The sequence below is a fragment of the Protobothrops mucrosquamatus genome, unplaced genomic scaffold (genome assembly GCF_001527695.2).
Source record: "Protobothrops mucrosquamatus isolate PMUCROS unplaced genomic scaffold, P.Mucros_1.0 scaffold1341, whole genome shotgun sequence".
Taxonomy (NCBI): Eukaryota; Metazoa; Chordata; class Lepidosauria; order Squamata; family Viperidae; genus Protobothrops; species Protobothrops mucrosquamatus.
The window spans coordinates 71815-78860 of NW_015387538.1; positions in this window are offsets into that span (position 1 = coordinate 71815).

Here is a 7046-nt window from a genome sequence, read left to right on the forward strand (position 1 = left end):
ATTCGACTGCGAGCTTGGAGGTGCACGGGGAGGGAGGGGCGCGCCGCTTGGACTGCGAAGCTACGGTCCTCCCTCCGGATGGTTTGAGGTCCTTTCAAGCCATAATCAAAACCGTGTTTTAAAAATGCAATTTGGGTGGTGTTCGGTTTCTGCTAAAGATGGTTATGGGTGATGCTGCTGGGGGGAGGGTCAAATGGGCGGGCATTGTAAACTGCGGCTTCCCAACAATAAAAATGCAGTCCGGGGTATTTCCTTCTCCTCGACTATCGGCTGCACTTGCATCGCCTTGGATCCCATCTCCAGGCCTTTGGGAGCCAAAAAACAAACAAACAAACAAAAAAAACCCCGAGAGAAATTCCCAGGAAACCGCCTTCTTCTCTTAGGCCAGAGTGGATCGGGACAAGAAATTGCGGTCGACCTCCGGGTGAAGATGAACTGCTACTGCCTGATCGAAATTAGCGTTTTGCAGCAAGCGCAGAGCCGCCGTGTGGCAATTAAAGTGTGGGATTTATTCCGATTGAGATTGTCAGGCGATGACAGATTTCGAGACTGAAAAATGCTTGGTGATGTCCGAGTCGCCGGTTTGTGTTGTGAAACAAATTTCAAGGTGAATTGTGAACGCAAAGGACTTATGCAGGCAACGGGAACCAGAATGGTGGCTCTTGGGGGATCGTGGTTGGAAGTAGCCTTCAGGCACTGCCTCCTTTTCTCTCTTGTACAGAAGGGTGTTTCCTTTTTGAGCATTTATGGCCCATGGTGGTTTCCTGCATGAGTCCCTCTAAAGCTGCTACCGCTTTTCCTTTGCTGCAGCTCTCAAGATGTCTTTGACTTGAATTTCATGAAGTCCGGATAGAATGTGTGTGGGGGAGGGATTGTGGGAGGTGCACTCCAAATGATGGAGCATCCATGTGGGAGATGCAACCCTACAGGTGTTTTATGTCAAGATCTCACTTCTAAGAGAGCCACCTCTTGAGCAGAGCCGGTCTCCTTTTTGATTCTCCCAAAGTTTGCGAATCTCTCTTGTTACCCAGAAACACTGGAAGCATATTGTAGGTTGTTCCGCTGTTACTATAAAAAAATTAAAAGAGATATGAGTAGAAATCAGAATTGCTCTTTAATTTTGTGACATAGTAACTGGTCTACATATATTTTCTGACTGATCTACCAGTCAGAAAATACAGCTCCTAGATGAATTCATCTGTCTTGGATTTTGCATATATTGATATATCTTGGGACCCCTTTTTCTTCCTCTGTGCCTTCTTTGTTTCTCTGTTTAACTTGGAAGGTTCATGGGAAATCTGAAGCACGTGGTAGTGACATTCTTCACAAGCTATGTGGAGAGATGGGGTTGGCTCATTTTGATATTTTTCCAAATATCTGTACTGCCATGATGATTTGGTACATTTTTCCTTTAACAATTAGCATTTTACAGAAAGCACAATATTATTTTCCGTGGCATGCCTGGTGAGGCCTGAAGGCAAATATGCATTATATATGTTAGCTGATTGCCAGTCTGAACAGCTAGAGGTCACGGAACTAGAGATTTAACATAATGGAACAGCTAGAAGAAGGCTTGGATAATGTCTGAGAAGATACTTGGCTTAGGTGCAGGAAACTTTCCCAATCTGTATTTAGATTGCAGTTCCCATAATTCCCAGCTAGCTTTCCTTTGAGAATCGTGATCCCAGTATACCTGGAAGGCACCCGGTTGAAGAAAGCTGTTCCACTATAATGCCCTATTATGTTATTCTGAAGTTTTTTGCCAGTTAATATAGCAGTGCTGATCAGTGAAAATAATTGCTTTATTGTGTCAGTTAACTCCACTTGAAATGGAAAGCTTGTATAGCAATGGCAAGCCAAGGAATAATTAGATGAATTGACACATTGTTAGTTGCCAGACAGCTTTTATTTGCCATGAGTAGATGCAGTAGAGTTGATAGTTAAGATGATAAGAGTGCCTTCTCCTAACATTTAGGCAGTGGTGGGATTCAGATATGTGAACAACTGGTTCTCTGTGTTTATGCCGCTTCCGGAAGTCCATTCTGGGCCTGGGCAACAAAAAATTAGCTACCTGTTCTGCCGAAGTGGTGCGAACTGACTGAATCCCACCACTGCATTTAGAACTCTCTTGAGTGTCAAACGATAAAATTATTTGTCGGGGCAGTGTGATTTCCATTCCACTGTAAATGGAAAAGTACTTTGGGCATGTTTGGATCTTTTCTTTCGCATTTATATGTTTAAAATAGTCCTTTAATTTGGAGAAGTTGCAAAGATATTTTACTGTACAAGATTTTGTGAAAATTAAAGTGGTGATACATTTGCTAAACTTAGAATGTCACTGTCACAGTCACTGTAGAATCTTGTTAATCATGGCTGATTTCAGAAAAGCTAAGCATAGTTGGTGGACTTAAATTAGTTGTGGGATGGGAGACCTGTATGAAATCTCAGGGTTGTAGGCTGATTAAGAAGCCAAACAAAAAAAGTAATTGGGGAGTAAACAGTTGCAAATCACTTGGGAACAGTTGCCAAAAAGACCTGCATGAATGTCTCCAGAAGCCACTAGATGAGCCGCATTTGAGTTTTACTTGTTACTTTTAAGGAACCGCAAGTGTCTCTTAAAAAAATTGTGAAAAGATTCATCTGGTGTCTTGTAATACTGCTTGCTGAACATCTCACCCTATAATTTAAGACAGAACAATGAGCAGTAATAGGCAATTGAAAGTGCAGATAGTTAAAGTTGAAGGCAAAAACCAAATACTGTGGTGAATCAAGATCCATTGTCCATCTTTTGAAGAAAAACATTCAATCCAATTCATTTTATTAGTGCTACTAAATCAGTATTTTTTCTAAGTTACAGAAACATGAATTTGTTTAGAGTGTAGATCCAAACCATTTAAATCTACCCCAATGTACAGGTTTATCTCTGCCTAAAGCAATGTTATGAATTTTTCTTACATTACAGCTTCTAATCACATTTTATCCATATAGATAAAAGCTTTTATTTCCTATTCCTGCAAATTATTGGATATCCCTGAGATTGGAGAATGGAAACTCAGAATGCTATTGAGATATTTTATTTATTTATGCATTTTAGACTACTTTCTGAATGTGAGTTTCCAGAGGAACATGCATTTAATAATGCAACATTAATAGAAATAATGAAAATTAGAATAACAGAGTTGGAAGGGACCTTATAGGTCATCTAGTCGAACTCCCCTGCCCAAGCAGGAAACCCTACACCCTACATCTGAAAGACGGTAATCCAATCTCTTCTTGAAAGCTTTCAGTGATGAAACTTCCACAACATCTGAAGGCAAACTGTTCCATTGGTTGATTGTTCTCACTGTCAGAAAACTTCTCTTTATTTCTAGGTTGAATCTCTCCTTGATCAGTTTCCATCCATTATTCCTTGTCTGACCTTCAGGTGCTTTGGGAAATAGGTTGATCCCCTCCTCTCTGTGACAGCCCCTCAAATATTGGAAAATTGCTATCATGTCTCCCTTGGTCCTTCTCTTCACTAGACTAACCATGCCCAGTTCCTGAAACCGTTCTTCATATGTTTTAGACTCCAGTCCCCTAATCATCTTTGTTGCTCTTCTCTGTACTTTTTCTAGAGTCTTAACATCTTTTTTATAATGTGGAGACCAAAACTGGTTGCAGTATTCTAGGTGTGGTCTTAGTAAGCTTTTATAGAGTGGTATTAGTACCTCATGTGATCTTGATTGAATCCCTCTATTAATGCAACTTAGGATTGCATTGGGTTTTTTTGGCTGCTGCCGCACACTGTTGGCTCATATTTAATTGATTGTCCACTAAGACTCCATGATCCCTCTCATAGTTACTGCTATTAAGCCTGGTTTCACCCAATCTATATGTGTACTTTTGGTTTTTATTGCCTAAATATAAGACTTTACTTTTCTCTACACTGAATTTCATTTTGTTAGATAGGGCCCAGTGTTCAAGTCTGTCAAGATCTATCTGGATCTTGAGCCTATCATCTACGGTGTTAGCTATCCTGCTAGCTTAGTATCATCTGCAAATTTGATACGTTTCCCTTCTATTCCCTCATCTAAGTCATTTATGAAGATGTTGAAGAGTACTGGGCTTAGGACAGAATCTTGTGGTATGCCACTGCTTACTTCCCTCCATGTAGACACAGTACCATTAAGGACTACTCGTTGAGTATGGTTTGTCAGCCAGTTAAAAATCCATCTGATGGTGATGCTGTCTATCCCACTTTGTTTTAGCTTTCCAAGAAGTAGGTTGTGGTCTACTTTTGTTGAATGCCTTGCTGAAGTCTAGATATGCTATGTCCACAGCATCTCGCTGGTCTATTAATTTAGTTACTTGGCCAAAGGATGAAATAAGATTGGTTTGGCATGATCTGTTTTTGACAAACCCACACTGGCTTCTAGTTTTAACTTTGTTTGTTTCTAGATGTTTGCAGATCTGTTTTTTAATGATCTTTTCCAGTATCTTCCTGGGTGTTGATGTTAAGCTGATTGATCTGTAGTTTCCTGGGTCTCTTTTCCCCCCTCCCTTTTTTTGAAGATGGGAACCACATCAGCTCTTTTCCAATCCTCTGGTAGTTCCTTGGTGCTCCAGGATTTTTGAAAGATATGGTACAGTGGTTCTGAGATGACATCTGCCAGGTCCTTCAGAACTCTGGGATGTAATCCATCAGGTCCCGGTGATTTATATTTATCAAGATCAGACAGATGTTTTCTTACCATTTGTTTTATTTTAACTTTTATTTCTAGTCTGTCTTTTTCAGTTATGTTTTTGATAGATTGGGCTATAATTTCTTTTTGCATGAAGACCGATGCAAAGAATGAGTTAAGCAGCTCTGCTTTCTCTCTGCTGCCTGTTACTTCCTTGCTGTCTTCTCTCTTTAGTGGACCAACTGTTTCCTAGATTTTTTTCCCTGTTATTTATATGTTGAAAGACACTTTTTAAAAATTATCTTTGACTTTTGTTGCAAGTCTTTGTTCATTCTGAGCCTTTGCTTTCCTGACTTCTTCTGTGAATTGCAGGATGACATGGTCACTCTCACCCAAGGTTCCTGCATTTTCAACTCCCTCTATCACTTCTTCTCTGTTTGTGAGGGTTAGGTCCAATATGGCTGTCGCTCTAGTTATCTCATCTACCTTTTGGACAACAAAGTTGTCAGCTAGGTTGGTCAGGAATCTATTTGATTTCTCCCGGTGAAGAATTAGGCTTCCAGTTGATGTCAGAGTAATTGAAGTCTCCCATTACTATTGTAGTGTGTTTCCTTCATATATTTCAGTGGTGGCGAACCTATGGCACACGTGCCGCAGAGCCGTCCCTGTGGGCACGCACGCCATTTCTGGGCCCCTCTCCCTCTCTGCGCATGCGCAGTCCGGGAACAACTGCAAGAGCTGGGTGGAGTGAGGGAATGTATAAAAGGAGCAGTTTTGGCGGGACAGTGAGTGAAATCAGAGCCGCCATCTCCCTTCCGTAGTGCAGCCCCATCGGCGTGAGCGGGGACGGCTGGAAAGGAGCCTTCACCTGGTGCGGGTCCTGTCTACAGGGTGGCTCTGACGGGGGCAGCTGCTGCTGCTCTGAGCCCCTTGACTGGCCAACCACACAGAGAAGCAGGAGGCGGCGGCGTGATCCCTGCATCGCCAAGCCCAGCCAGCCACAGTTCTGGAAGCAAAGCTGTGCCGACCATCCTCGCGCTGCTGGGGGCAGTGGCGGGGGAAGGTGAGCTGTGGCAGACGTGCACGCGGGACAATGTGCGGCAGCAGCGGCAAAGGGTGCCCGCATGCCAGATCCTGCCTTCCCCCGCCGCCGCTGCCAGCAAGAGGATAGTCAGCAGAGCTTCGCTTCCAGATCTGCTGCCTGACACTATTGGCCCCCACACACAGAAGCCAGTGAGTGCATGGGGGCTGATGGTGTCCGTCAGCAGCCACAGCATGCTGGCTGTCCTGCATGGCGGACTGGCCACAGAGCCCCATCGGCGCGGGTGGAAATCACTCTGGGGTAGCGGGAAAAAAGCCTTTGCCTGGCCTGGGTGCATCCACTCAACGGATCTGATGGGGGTGGCTTCTGCTGCTGCTCTGACCGGTCAGCCCTGCAGGGAAGCAGAAGGGGCAGCTGGTGCGCGAATCTGCTGCCTCGGGCTGCTAGTGAGCAGCTGAGGCGGCTCCAGACCCCCGGCTGCCCCTCCACCTCCTCCTGCTTCCCTGCTGACTGGTCAGAACAGCAGCAGAAGCCACCCCCATGAGATCCGTCAAGTGGATGCGCCCAGGCTGAGCAAGGGCTTCCCCCCCCCATAAATCGGCAAGAAGTAAAACCTCTTATTACGGCTTAGTTCACAACCATAATAAGTTGCTCCTCCTGAGCAAAGGCACATGAGCTGGGTTTGCACCTTGACCTAGATTTTTGGGTGGAGGGGGGGAAATAGCAACCCCCCGGGTGCCGATGCAGCAAAAAGATTAATGGGCTGCTGCGACCTGCCTCTTGTTCTGGCCGCTGCAGATGATGGAGCTGCCAGCACCAGGCAGAAGAGCGGGGCCCTGAGGTGGGGGGGTGAATCTCACTCCCTGGGCTGCAAAGCGTAGAGCAATTGGGGGGTGGGGTGCAAACAACACACGGGCAAGAGAATTGAGAATGAGAAAGACGTGGGCGGAAACAGCTCCGGGACACTTGCCTCGGGGCTCCGCTCTTCTGCCTGGCTGCTAGGAAAAAAATTCTCAGGAACAAAGTTTTTTTTTATTATGGTTGTGACCACCGAGGCCACGCCCACCCAGTCAGCCACGCCCACCTGGCACGCAGCGATAAATAAATGGTTTTTGGGTTGCGGTTTGGGCACTCGGTCTCTAAAAGGTTCGCCACCACTGATATATTTGTTAATTGGTTAGCAAAAAGTACATCTATTTTTTCTGCTTGGTGGGGTGGCCTCTAGTATACACCTATGGCAGTGTCATTCTTTTTTTTCTTTTATATTGACCCATATGCATTCCAGGAGGTTTTTGTCTTTGGTTTCATGCATTTCTTTAGCAATATATAGTGGTCTTTTACAT